The sequence below is a fragment of the Pseudopipra pipra genome, chromosome 4 (assembly GCF_036250125.1).
Source record: "Pseudopipra pipra isolate bDixPip1 chromosome 4, bDixPip1.hap1, whole genome shotgun sequence".
NCBI lineage: Eukaryota > Metazoa > Chordata > Aves > Passeriformes > Pipridae > Pseudopipra > Pseudopipra pipra.
The window spans coordinates 68,891,477-68,906,689 of NC_087552.1; positions in this window are offsets into that span (position 1 = coordinate 68,891,477).

The window sequence follows — 15,213 nt, forward strand, 5'->3', positions numbered from 1 at the left end:
AGCAGTAAAATTGCCCCAAAGAAGACCAAAAGTTCCTGAATTTTTGAAGTTCCCCCACATCACTGTCTCTTCAGGATAAAGGGTTTGTTTTTTAATTTCACCTTCTTGATGCAGAGAATAAAGTATAAATGAAGTGACATAATGGTGTATGCCCCTGTGCCTGGTCACCTACATCTGCATGTATATGTGAGAACACATTGATTGTGTGTTGTAATAAGCACAGTAGATTACTCAAAATTACCCCTCCCCTGGAAGTGCCCAAGGCCAGGTTGGATGGGGCTTTGTGCAGTCTGGTCTAGTGGAAGGGGTCCCTGCCCATGATAGGAGTGTTGGAACTAGATGAACCTTAAGGTCCTTTTCAACACCAACTATTCTATGATTCTATTATTCTATAAAAAGACTTGAAAACAAGTTTCATTTACAACTACAGCATGCAACTGAAAACTACAGTGCAAATTGCTTGGCATGAAATTTTACTTTTAAGCTTATTCCATTACAAAAATCTTCATAGATTTCTTTCCCAACTTGCCTTTTTCTGGCTCTACATGGAAAGATATTCAGTGTATTAGTCCCATGCTGTTATAAAAATGGTTTTATACTTTGTGAAATTATGCCAGGACAAAACCAAATAGCTCAGCTTAATTTAACATTTACACGTTATTGTGAGCTATCAAACCAATACTTGCAAAAAAATTATATTAAAATTAGGGTTGATCTTACAATTTACAAACCATTCCATTTTAAAAACATAGCAATTGATGTTCTTAGCTCTGTCAAGGCCACATGCTGTGCAGACACCTATTAAGGAATCCAAGCTTTTCTTAATCTATTAGAAGAATGAAAATCTGTAATTGGAAAAAAAAAAAGTCAAAACTCTCTACAAAAGGATTTGGCATGGACATATCCTTCAATGGATTATTGTTATCAATTTCATCATATAAACTAACAACAGTATTCAAGTCTATATTTTTTTCCTAGTACATTAGGGAAAAGTAAGCATTTAATGGTATTTTGAGAACATTTAAACCTCAGCACTATAGTGTAAAATCGGTCTTGGTGTTTCTGCTTCATACAACTAGCTGCTACACTGATTTTTTCGAATGTTAAAGCTAGTTCCTCTGGGAAGCCAAAAGAGACACAGTATAAATTGTGGGTTATTTTGCTGTCCAGGTTCAGCTCATGTTCCCCAGCAGATGAGCAATAAGATGAGACAGATAAGTTGAGTTTTGGGACTATTTTGTAGGCATCATCCCTAAGGACAATCGGGTGAGGCATCAGCTTCAAAGATGAAGCTCTGGGAGATAAAGACACAAGATAGCATACCTGTTTTTTTTGCAGTGGCTATTCTTTCATCATTAACTTTGGGATAGTCCCTTTCCCACATTCTCCAATACAGGAATGCACAAGTAAGTTACTTATCACGCTTTGCATGCTGTGTATTACTTGTGGCTGCTGACAAAGTGCTCCAGATGCAGCCTTCCCACCCTGCCAGCGTGAGCCATCTGACAACCAGGTATTCAGTGTAGGCAATCTAGAATTCTGCTCTATGGGAGGGAGAAGGGAAGGCAGTATGAGAGGGCAGTTCCATCCTATCACAACACTTCTTAAGCAAGTGATGTTTATATATTTGTCTCAGGTTGGGATGTGTTTTCCTCCATAAATACCCCCCCTTCACACAGCTTCTCCACACTGCTGAGAGAACTACAACAGTGACCTTCATCCACGAATTTGTGCTCATTTAATTTGAGCCAGGATGATCTGTCTAAAATTGCCTTTCTTGTCTCTTACCAGATTTCATACTTGAGTCTTTAGGAACAGAACATTTCACAGGGTTGAACATGAGAGCACAAAGGTTTACTTTAAAATGTTTTGAGAATGACTGTTTCTGTAGACACAGTTTACATTTTCAATTTGCAATCAAAGGTCTCACCTGGGAAGCCTCAACAAGGTGCTGACTTTGCTTTTTACTTTGAATATTTCATACAGCTTTCACAGCAATGCTATATTATGTAACTGAGATTTTAGTATGAACAAATCTGTGATGGGGTAACAAAGCCAATCCAAAAAGCTGTAAACAGTCTTTGAGGAAAAAGCTGTCCTGTAACAGATGTTTGCCTGTGGTGTGGAAGGAATAATTTATTTCAGAAGCCAGAGCCAAAGCTCGTCTCAAGCTTACAGCAGCAAGTGGTCTACAGATCACCTAAGAAAGGAGAGCCAGATTCCTTTATTCTCAGGTACAACCTTTAAGCTATTCCCCATAATTGGGGATAGACTCTTAAAGATATTCTCTTCTCTTACTTTTCTTTTAAGAGAGATAAGAAAACTTATTTGACTAATTTGTTTGAAATTATGAAAACCCAGTATACAGGGCTGCATTCTCTCAGATCTTCCTATTGCTTCACACAGGTCCCTCAGTTTTGACAAAGAAAAAACGGCCGTAACATCAGCTTTAGTTTTAATGATCTTTTCACTTTCAAACACACAGTGCTGGAATGTTTGAGCTGCTGATATTGTAAGCGGGGTTTTAAAATGTAAACATACCTGATGCCATTGTAAATTGAGTGAGAAAAATTCCTAAACGCCAAAACATTTTGATCTGCTTCAAGGATTAAAGTGCTTGTTTTTACAAAGTCTAAATTTGGAAATATAACTAAAACCTTGATTTTTGATCAAAACAAAACTTAAAGCTAACAGTTTGACGCTCAGAGAATAAAGCTGCTTTGCCTGGATTTACCTCAAACATTGTATTCTCTTTTCTTTCTTTAGGTTTTCCGAGTTTTTGATACAGATATATTTTCACCAGCTGCATAGTTATGCCCGGTTGGCACAGAATCAAACCAGCTAAATAAGAAAAACATTATGAATTATTTATTCACCTCAATCTCTTGAACCCACCCAAGGTTTGGAATCAGCATTGAAATACAAGCAAACAAACCTTCCACACTGATAACCCTCAAGAAGGCACTGCAGCTTCAGGTTCATTCTAGTAATCTTTTTTTACTACTTTTGCCAGTATTAATTCTACACATTGAAAATTATCCTGGTGCTTCAGAGCACCCCTTCATGATGCCATGCTGATTCTGCCTATTAAAGTGATCAAAATACCCTGCTCCACAGTGGTTTTCTACATGAGGTAAGTAAATTGCAGTCAGTTCATGGAGCAGGTAAATCCTTATGTATTGAAGAGTGGCTGGAAAGTATTTTGCTTTGGAACAGCAGTTGACAGGTGTCTAGAGGTTCGCATGTCAGAGAGTCTGAAATTCAGGCAGGATTTTGCATGGTTCTGGAATTCACTTCTTTATCAGATAAAAAACTTAAAAGATGAAGAAAGGCCATCAGACATTTAAAAATCTAACAAGCTTATGGAGAATGAGTGACAGATGACCTTCCATAGCTCTATTTTTTGTTGTTCTCTTTATCTGTATTTTACACCATCTTTAATGTTGGAGAGAATCTCATGCACCATTCTGAATTCCCATGGAGGGGCTACTGCATTATATAAAACATGGAACATGCTGAAGCATGTCCAGGCTCTGGAGACTACATCTACCCCAACAGAGGCTGCAATTTCTTCATTTATTTCCTCCTCTTCTTCTTCTTCCCTGGTACAACCACGGGTAAAGCATTGCAAAAACATTCAATGTAAATAAATTCAAATTACTTATTACATATTACACAGGGAGTCAGGGAGCCCCAGTGAATGACCAAGGGCTTAAAAACCTCATTCTCTGCTGCCTTATGTGTAAAACTGCTGCATTTTCTCTGAAATCTTAGTGTCCAAAGATAGTCACTGGCATGCTATTCTCTTGATTTATTGATCTTAGGACCAAAGCATGCTGTAAAATGAGATGATCATAATGGGATTTAAAGTTATTACAGACAAAGTTGTAGTAACATACAGTAAGTTCCTGGCATTTTCATTTACCAGTGAAAGATCACATGCCTACAGTAGATACACTGTTAAAAGAACATCAGAAAAGATCTTCAAGGCCTGGAACCCATATTTTGCAGTTAGCTTTACAAAATTATTGTAAGTAAACTTTTATGAGAGGGGGAAGAAATAAGAAAACATTCTATTAATGGAACAAGAGTTTCACCAAAGGCGTAATGTATTAAAAAATACAATAAATGTCACTAAAAATTAAAACACCTTATTCTGCTTTATACTATTGTTATTTTAAATGACACTGGCAATATTAGACTACCTACTCCCCCAGTCCACCTAGAAATAAAATAGTTATAAATAAATCGCCCTTTAAACTGCAGTCATTTTAAGAAGGTCTTTGTGTAAAGGAAAACTGCACCCAAAAAATAGCAAAGTCAAATGAAAAAAAACCCCAAGCAACAATACTGGAACAATGACACTGGTCAAAGATGAGACTTTGAAGGAAAAAAGTGCAGGGCCAACAGGTTGCATCTATAAGCACCATATATTAGAAAAAGAGAGGGAGTCACTAATTGCTGATTCAGCTCCTGGTTATGCTTTTAGTAGTTGTGCAGGCAATGAAAACAAAATCTGTCTGATAGAATCTAAGAAAAATAGAAGAAAAAAAAAGACAAAAACAGGAAGAAAAACATGCCCGATTGATTTAGGAAAAAAGGCAAATTGTGCAAGGCCTATCCCATTTTTGGCCATGAAAATCAAGGTGGGATATGACTCCAGGGCAAAAGGACACAATACACTGTGAACAAGTATGGCAAGGTTGTCCAACAAACAGACAGCTAGCTCAGCAAGCTTGGAGAATAAGTATCCATGACATGGCACAAAAGTCACAAACAGGACACATCTCCAAAGGAATCTGCAGGTCCATGTGAACATATAGTATATCCCAGAGAAACTGTTTATAAGGAGTTCAAATTCTGGAGTATATCAGCAACAAGTTTTCAGTGTAACTACCATAATATCTTTCTTGTGAAAGAAAATATTGTGAGTTATGTCTTAAGAAAGTTCAAGAATGATCGAGACATCCCTTTATGTCGTAAGAAAGTTCATTTTACACAATAGCATTTAGTTAGGACTTACACTCCAAAGCCACATCCCTCTCTGGCATCTGAGTCTTGGAAAGTTACTGAGCACAATAATAACTCATCAGCACCTACATGGACATCCACCACAAGGACCTTTCATCTGAAGCAACGGAATGAATAGAGATCCAACCAGACAGGCCCTTTCCTTCTGTGCTTATCCTCTGCTTTGTGAGCCTATGGAAACCTAAAAAACCTTAGGAGAGAGCACTTTCACCCAAGAAATTCAATATAATGAGGCATCTGAAAGAGTCTCAAGGAAGTCTCCAGAGCCCAGTGTAATGCCATGTAGATCCAGCAAGAAAGATCTAGGTATTTCATGGAAACATTCTTTTGAAGTTATGCAAGCTCTCCTATGTCCTAAGATGCTGGTAATTTTGCCTCAAACTTGAAAGCCATTCTGGAAGTGTTCAGTGTTGCAACATAAAAAAGAGTCACTATTGCATCATAAATATCCCAAGAGAAGCCTTAATAGACTTGCCTGTGAATTTTGAGGGCTATGGTCTAGGTCAGCAGACAAAAACCTGCAACATAAGACAAAAGTCAGCAGCTGCCTTGCCAGCAGCCTTAGCAGAGTGCTCTAGATGACAGAGATGAATTCTTCCTCTCATGCAAAGAGATAGAAACTGTATATCAGAGTTGACACACAGAGGCATGATCCAGTCTTGCAGTTTGCATTGTTTAAACTATGCCTGTTTTATAGCTAAATGGAATTTAGTGCTCAGAGCTATCAATACAATTTTCATTGGTGTATACCACCTGAATCCACACCCAGAAAAATCAGCCAGAAGCTTATGAACCTGCAGACTGTCAGCATAAAGAAAGCAAAAATCCTGTAAAACTTTTAAGTAAAAAACACAGGGAGGACAAAAAATAACTTAATTTTTCATTTCTCTAAGATTTTTTTTAACCATGTGTTTCTAGAATATTTGAACTGACTTGGACATTTGCTGATATACTCAAAATAATCCAGACTTGTTCTCATGACTGTCTTCCCTCACACCTGAAGCTATTGAAAAGAAGGGTGTGATGGGAAAAGGTCACGCCTTTTACACATCTCTGACCTTTTGAGGTGGGTGGGTGGCATTTTGGAAGTTAGCAATAATAACTGAAACACAGTGAATGTATTTATTTTGCTCCCTTACCAGTTGAATCAGTTGTTTATTGATTACAGCTACAATCTTGATCCCAAGCAAAGTTCCTGCTTCATATGAGATAATGCTGAAGCTGCAGGCTGAGCCATGCAACCCATCAGCTTTCTCACACCATCAATAGCTGTGTTTTCTTTTTACAGGTTTTTAAGTGGAACGTGGAACTCCTCTATTTCACCATGGGCAGAAATACCACACTGCTTCTAGGAACACTACTTCTTCATGTCTAATATAAGTTATCATTCCTGGGCATACTTCAGGGTAATTATTGCTTTCCAACTTTCTTCTTCTGAGCTGAGATCTGCTTTGGATATTTTCCCTTCTGGATTAGTCTCAAATTATTCATTTTTCAAGACTTCATCTTATTTGCAAATTTCCTGTCTTGTTTCTAATGTATCCAGTAAATATACCTATACCCTTCTTGGTTTTCACAAATCCTCACAACTTAGGTTACTTCCTTTTGGGGTCATTAAAGGTAATATTAGTACTGAAGAACGCATTCTTGTTCAAGAAAGTGTCTTCATGTGTCTTAAAGTGCTCTTGAAGTCGATGGGATGTAAACAGCTCGCTGGCTTTGAGTGTCACAGTGCTCAACAGCACTACTGCCAGCAGCATTACACACATTCTCTGTTGCTCTCCTTTGTGCTCCAACAGGTATTTCTCTACCTACATCATTCATCGTAAGTCAGATGGAATGATTTTTGTGGGTAGGAGAGTGGATCAAATGCATCACTGACCTACAACTACTTTGTGAACACTGCAGTCCATTCACCTTCTTCTTCTGCAGTGCCATTAATGCAAAATATTTTGCCTACTGCAGATTACAGACATTTGTAAAGTTAAAGAAGAGCACATATTCTTGGCCTGATATCCAGACTTTTTTTGTTGAGATCTGATGCTACCAAATGGCAACTTGCACATTTATTCTTTTTTCTTTCTGTCTTCACATTATATTTGCTTTTTCACTTTTACCTGGTTCATGCAAAGTTTTCAAAACTATTTTAAATGAGGCAATCAATTTTTAATAGTCTTAACACATAAGAAATGAGAATACTCTAAGTAAGATCCAGAATTTCCTGTCTTGAGTCCCTACACAAGAGCTCCATAAATCTGTACTAAGCCATACTAACATGTATGTTTTCAGTAATTTTTGCTTCTCTTTGAACACAGGCCTTTCCACCTTCTGTGTTTCCAGTTTCATTTATTCTTTAATTTTTTTATTTTTAAAAAGAGTTCAGTATCTAAGCTCTTTTCAGATGGAATAATCCAACACGCTTCTTATTTGCATGTAAAGTGCAGTCAATGTAAATTGATCAAAACCAAATTAACAGCAATTGGTTCCAATATTTTCCCTGTTTACACATTAGCTTGCTACCTTTAACATATAGACGTATTGAATTCAGCTTAGCAACCTGAGCATGAATGCTGTGGCCTTTAAAGAGAAACTTATCTGTAATTAAAATCATGCACAAGTTTTAGTGGGAATCTGTTTACTAGCTAGAAAGAAAGCTGATTCTAAAATTGAATAGAATTTAGCTTAGTAGTTCATGTGTTTAATTCTGAATTAAATCTCCTAAAATTATGAGGAGTTAGCTTCATTAAGATTCAGATTATATGAAGATTATGTCTAGTTCTGGATGGGTTCTTGAAAAAAAAAATTCAAAGGGTACCTTCCCACTAGACCATGGATTTCTTTTCTGAGGATACCACTGCAAAATGATAGTAAGTTAACACAGTTATAATCATTATGAGCATTTTTTTGCAAAAGTCATATAATAAATATGCATTGAAAGTACAAGCACTCAGTATAAATCACCTGGCACAGTGTTCAGATGACAAGTAATAAGGGCTTTAGAATAAAAACCGAAGCACGTATACAGTGGTTGCTATAAGGAAATGATTTATCCTATAGTGTATATTGAATTGCTTATTATAATTTAGAATGGTAATTGCTATGGCTTCACTATACTGTTTAATTGCTACAGTACACTGATATATACCAGGGAAGACACTGCAGTAACTGCTGCCCTTATATAACAGCATTTGCATAATCTGCACTGTAGTTTATTCTTACACTAGATAATGCAGTATATGCAGGAATCAAATTGTTTCACACTATATTGATTGCAATTAAGGGCACAAATATGAATCCAAAGATAAGGCTTTTTTCAAGGTATTTATCACAGGAGAGATGCAAATTTCAAGTTGAAGTTGTTACCGTGTTAGTCTTTCCAGGAAAATAATTGTAGAAATGCATCTACTGGGATTTTTTAACACAAGTGTTAGACAGAGTTCTGGATTTTTGTGCAAAAATGTCCATTTTCCAGGCTGGATCTTTCCTGCAAGCACCTGCAGTTAAATCAACCTAAGCATTCCAGAGCACAAGGAGCAGGATTTGAATCACTGACACAAATTCATTGCCACAGCTGAGAAGTATGTTCCTTTCCCAAGACTGCAGGATGTTGCAACACCTAGATGGGAACTGGCTGAGGCTGTGGTCTATGCTGGAGGTCTCTGTGCTGGTGAAATGAGAGTGGGGTCCTATGTGAAACAAACTTTGGTGATACCTTGGCTCCCAGTGTGTTAACACTGTTCAGCTGCAACCCAGTGGTGACCTCTCTGAGAAATCAAGCCTCCTCCACCTGTCCTCAGACCCAGGTTCCCCTGGTTAAATTGGAGCACCTAGAATTGAGTGCATCCCTGAACATTTTACCAGGCCAGAGGCAGAAACATATTACCACAGAAAGAAACCATTACTGGAAATTTTCCAGTGCCAAAGATCAGCCCAACAATTCCAGCAGCAACATCACCACTGCTCTTGAATACTGAGCCTACATGGAGTGGAACTCATCTCCAAGAGAGTTGGGGCTAAATTGCAGTGAGCTACGTAAATCACAATCAAACTTTTCATTTACTTCTGAAATCACATGTGCCAGTGGAGCAATATAAAGGCTACAGGTACAATATGCCACAAAGAGAAGTATCCCCATATATTTAAAATACCACAAGAAGATACATTGCCACATATTTGTCATTTTCTTTATTCTTTGATTCTTTGCCTTAAAATGCATTGAAAATCTTAGAAAGGACTTATGGCTGGCCTGAAAAAAAACATCATGGATCATAGACACCAGCTATGCTAAAATGCCTGAGCAGATGGCAATTTTGATGGATTTGTTTGTATTTTTGAGAGTGAAAGTAAGGAGGGTGATTTATTTGATTTGGGAGATTTGTTGTTTGTTATTCCCACAGATTGTGACTGACACAGCTAATTTGGGAAACTAACAGCAAATTAGCTGATATTTTGTCTTCAAATTTAGCAAATTTAGCAATTCATTACTCTTCTTTTTTAAAAAAAAAGCCGGTACACCCAGTCTAGAAGCAGAAAGAAAATCACATCACAGGGCTCAGACAACTTCAATAATGAATTGTCAAAGCAGATGATAAGGCTTGACAAAAATGTTTCGCAAATAATTGAAAACAACTACAAACAACTCACTGAATTACGAAGTGAGAGTTGATAATGCAGGATTTAAATAATTAGCTCAGCTCTACTGCAAAAACAAGGCCCTGCAAAAAGTTGTTAAGACAACTCACTTTAAGAGCAAGTCCCACTTCACTTTGTGGACTTGTGTAGTCTCAAGCAGCAGTTGATGGCAGGGGACATTGATGTACGATAAATGTAGCATGCAATCACTCTGATTGCTTGTGATCATGACATTTTACAAACACTGCTTCTCTGTCATTTTCTAAAGTATTGTTTTAGAGGGTTGTGACAGAGGTAAAGAAATAAAAAAAAAAAAAAAAAAGAACAAAACAAGGAGAAATGTCACCCCGTCTGCCTAGACAAGCCAGATTGAAAAATTGAAAAGAAACTGTCTTGGATAAGATAGATTCATAGCACTGACACCATACCAGCAAAATCAGAATTAGATTTTGAGATTATTGAAGTAATAAAGCCACAGTTTCTTTTCACAGGAATTTACAATATGCTATCTATATACCATATTGAGTGTGACAGTGCTGGCTTGTGGTTAGAGCAACAGCTTGCTGGATGTTTTTTTATTTGACTCTGTTACTGACATATTGTGTGACCTTGAGGTTCAGACCCCACTTGTGAGATGGGGATAATAATCTTAACCTATTTTGCAGCTGAGTAGATGAAATCTCTGAGTGCCCTCCTTAGATGCCTGCAGCCAATAATTAATGCAGCTTATCCTTCATTGTTTTTCCTATTTTGTAATGGGAATTAAATAAGCTTTAAACTTTTTTGAAAAAGTTTCCCTGCCCTGACCAAAACCTGCACACAGCCCATTGCACTTGCAGATAGGAGAACAGAAGTGAACCCAGTCCAGTCACCCCTTCAGCCACAAAAGCAAGGTCAGATCATAGATTCAGCCCACGTGCTCGAAGGCAGGTGGTCAGGAAATATCTGAACATCTGCTATATTCCACATGTATCTAACAAGATCTTTCAGGCTCTCCATCCAGCTAAAACTCTCATTCAAACATCACCGTCTCTTCACTTGACTATTCCATGCTCTTTTTCCCTTCATCCTGGTCACTGCCCATTAAGAAGACCTGTTGTTTCATGATAGTCACCCCTTTCCTTTTCACTCATATGCCCAACAGCAATTTTGACTTTAAAGACTTCTTTTACTCAGCTCCCTCTGTCCAGTGTCCTACTGCAATACCACCCATTGGTTCTCCTCAGTCAGCAGTCTAAGCCATTATCAGCTTCTCCTCCAAAAACATCATGCTTTTCCCCCAGTCTTGATACTGTGCCAGTGAGACACCCAAGGAAAAAGATGAAGATTTGCCATCAAATCTCCATTCAAAAGGAATTCTACTCTCACACCTTTAAACCCATGCAGAGTCAGGCAGCAAGTGTGACTATTCCCTTCTCAGATGAAATTTTCCCTTTTCTTCTGCTTTTCCTATAAATAAAGCAGCCCAAACTTCATATCCAGAACTAGAAAGATTAAGCTAGATTTTCCCTTCAATCACTTAATTTTGTTTGCAACTTTCAACCTTGATTTACTTGTTTGTATTTGCAATATTCATATGATATTTAACACTGTAAAAGCCATCAGAGTCAGAATATACGCCACCCAAAACTCCCCCCAAAATTAAAACCTGAAGACTCTAATTTTCATGGCTCTGAAGAAAGGGAAAGAGCAATCATATAAGAACAGTATAATGCAAATTTCATTAGGGTCACACCAAAGGGCAAACAGAACTGCTTGAGCTCAGAAATTACCCTGGCTTGGAATATATGGATATAAACTGATCAATAATAATTTTTGTCAGGAAATTAGAAGAAGGTTTCAGATTAGTGAAATAATGAAGTTCAGGAATACCTCTCCAGTAGGTGAGTTCTATTAAGGGAGCTGGAAACAGTGGTTTCACCTGAGTCTTGATCAATTTAAGGACAATATAGTGTGCCCATGTGAACAGAGAGAGTGACCCAGCAGATCTTTGTCAATCCCTTGTGCCTACTTTGAACATTGTTTCTGCTTCAGCAGTGAAAAGTGTTTATAACAACTGGTAATTGATGAAATAACCTGCAGTTCAAAGAAGTATATTCTTTGTGACGCATTGATGGGTTTTAAGTTTTTCTACCGAAAACACCCTTCTTACCTAAAGTAGGCGTCATACCATCCCATAATTACTTCAACAATGCTAAATGTCATGATTTACATACAAGACATAAACATACATACAATATATAAAGTTGTTTCAGCTACCAAACACACTGAACTCTTGAGTCAAACACTTTATTTCATATATATGATCAGGACCAAGGACAGTTCCAAAGCCAGCGCACATCTACAGGGATACCCGTCTCCACTCTCTCTAGGAGTTGCTTTTGCAATGTCCTAGAGAAATGACAGCAGCTCAACCTAATTTATGTGAATAGAGTGAAATTAGGTGAAATAACCCCTCTGATGATCTGAAGGAAGTGCTTTTGTTCTGTACTCAAGGCCCCAGTGTAGATGCAGTTATACTGATAAAGAACTATATATCCCCTGGGGTGCACCATAAGCTATGCTGGTAAAAGCTACATAAATAGAGCTGAAACCTTCTTGTGGTGTAGGCTACACTGAAGAGGGAATGACAGTGACCCTGCCTGTATTAAACTGGGTAAGGTAGATACAACTGCAGTAATAGAGGGTCAAATGCACAGACCAACTCTCAGTGTCTCATTTCTAAGGTTATAACTTAGAACAAGAGACATTTTAAAAATCTTTGAAAACTACAAGTTCCTACTGGTAGTTGATTCTTCTTGTGTAACCAAAAAACAGACCATATCACAACTAGATTAAAAAAAAAAAAGAAAAACAAAACTGAAGCCTTCTTAGCTGAACCTTCAATACATTTTTATTGACAATATTGGGGTTTTTTATTACTATCTGCCACTGTATTGTGTAAACAAGTTAATTTGGGTTTAAAATGCCTGGAGAGTTCTTTGTTTAATTAACAGGAACTGAATTTTGTAAAAACTATTTCTAGAGCTTGTTTGTGGGAAATCTATTTTATTGGACTTTGAATACAGTTATTTAAATAACATACTCCGGCAGCAATTGACAATAGCTCATACTGACCTTGAATTCACTACACAGGAATAAATGTGATGTCAAACCTTTTTCTTTTGCATGTTATCCTGATAATGTCATACAGTGGAAGGGGGGCAAGGAGGTAGTTTTAAGTGAATGGAGAGTTAAGCTAAATCTCTTTCAGCTCTTTGGCCAAACTCCAAAAGTGGGCAAGTTTGAGAATATAAGAAGACAGGGACTCTTCTGTACTCTGGAATGACCATCACTACCTCTGATGTGAACTCTGTGCAACAACCAAAGCTGGTTCCCATTTCTTCCACATCACTGCTGCTAAAGCCCCTGTTCCCAGCAAACCACTTGCAGATCTAAAGGAAAACCCTTGCTTTCTTGGGGCAGTGCCACATTTACACTGCTCTTGGAGAAAACAGGATTTTTGCTCCCGATGGGTTGCTGCTTCTCACTTTCAATCAGCTTGTGCCACTGCACTGCCTTCTGCAGAACGTGGAGAAATGCTGCAAAACTCTTTTCCCTGTTTTTGACTGACACCCAAGTGGCTTCTTTTGCAAGCCTAGTTTTAGTAATTTTGGATTAGAATTCTGATCTTAAAATGCTTTTGTACCCACATAAATACTTAGGATAATGGCCAGTTGCCACTTCTTTATACTCTCATCTTAAAATTATACTTGTAAAAAACCCAATATTCAATACACAGTGTGGAATCATCACACAAGAAAACAAATACACCGTGACTTACCTGACTAGTTAGACACCATCCATAGCAAGCACCAAATAAACATTCAAAGATGTAGTAGAAGCCCAGAGATAGTGGATGACCTACTAGCTTGTGCTTTACCTGCATGAAGGTGTTTGTGAGAGTTCATTAAACAGATTCATTTTAAATTCAGACTTTTTCAGATCACAGCAGCACCTCAAACACAAGACATCTAAGTACTGTTGAGGATCTGGGTCTGAACATTTTTCCCAAGGTCATCCACAATGTTTGCAGCAGTATGAGGAATTAAACCCATGCCGTCCACATTGAAGACAAAACCGTAACAACCGAACCATTCCTCCCTCTGTAAAAGGAATGTACAACAAGAGTCTCTATTTCCAGATAATACAGGGTGTCACCCTCTGATACGTGAGGATATTTACACCTGGGAAAAAAAGAAATCAGCAGTTCTTCTGTTTTAACCTTTGTTTTGATCTTGAAGCTTCAATCCAACATTCTCAGTCTCCAAAGCAAAACCAGTAAATTGACATGTCATACAGCTTACAAAATGAGGAGTGTTATCAAAGGCAGGCTTTGTAGCTAGGCTTGTTCAGTACATAAGCACAATTCATATTGCCCACACCTATTACCAGAGCTTGAATATGTAAAATATGAACCATTCCACAATCTGCATACTCATTTATATTACCTCTATGTGAAACTTAGAAAATAAAAAATGTTCTGTTTCCCCTTCAAGTGTGGAGCTCTGTGTTACACAAGCCTGCTAAGTTATATTGGTGCAACTAGGCTTTGCCATGTGCTTTGCAAAGGGAAAGTGGACATTTACCCTTAGAGTTTAAAAGTGATGCTGAAACTTCCAGAAAGAAAAATGATTACATATTCTGAGATTTATGGTACTTCTTGGTCCCAAATTTTATATGGGTTTAAGCTGGTTTGGGGTTGGTACACCTATAGAATTTTCAAGTTGACACAGGAGAGACTGTGATTTCAAATAAAACATTAGTATATTGTAGAAGCATTTTGCAGAGTTTCAATCAAAAGTTAGGTATAAAGTACAGGCAGCAGCTGAGTTTTGCTCCAGCTTTCCCGAACTTAAGGTTCAAAGCAAAACTTTAGGATAATCTCAGGAAAAAAGCAGATTTTTTGGCATTAAATTCTTGCAGAGCAAAGCAATTAAGACTTAGAATTAAACTGGCATTGGAAGGATCTCCACTGAACTGCTTACAGCCTCTGCTGAGCAACTGCAGCTGAAATAAAACCAAGTCCCTTATTCCTACCTTGCATTTGTCCTTCTCTTCTAACTCCTACTTCTTTATCATTTCCCAAGCTGCTTCTTTATTCCCAGCCTGCTCGCCCGCACTATTTCTTCCCCCATCTCTTGCTCCTCTTCCAGGATTCTCTTTCACTGCTGCTCCTCATCCCACTACTCCCTCTGCTTAAGTGTCCCCTCATCACCTCAGACACATCTTCCTTTACTTGTGGGAACTCTGCCCAGTTTGGTGTTTCTCCCTTCTTCTTTTTAACCTTTCCTTATTCCTGTTCCTCGGCTCTGCTTCTACTTTCCTTGGGCCAGTTTGACTCCTGGCATCTTCTGGCTCTGCTTCTCTGCCTGTTCTTGCTCTTGGAAACTTTCTGGCCATCTAATCCTAGTCTCTGGCTGCAGTGTTGTCATGTTTCTCTTTATTTTAGGCTTCATAGACACAGCCTTGGGAGAGCTCTATCTTTGCAGAAGCCTAGCAAATAACTTT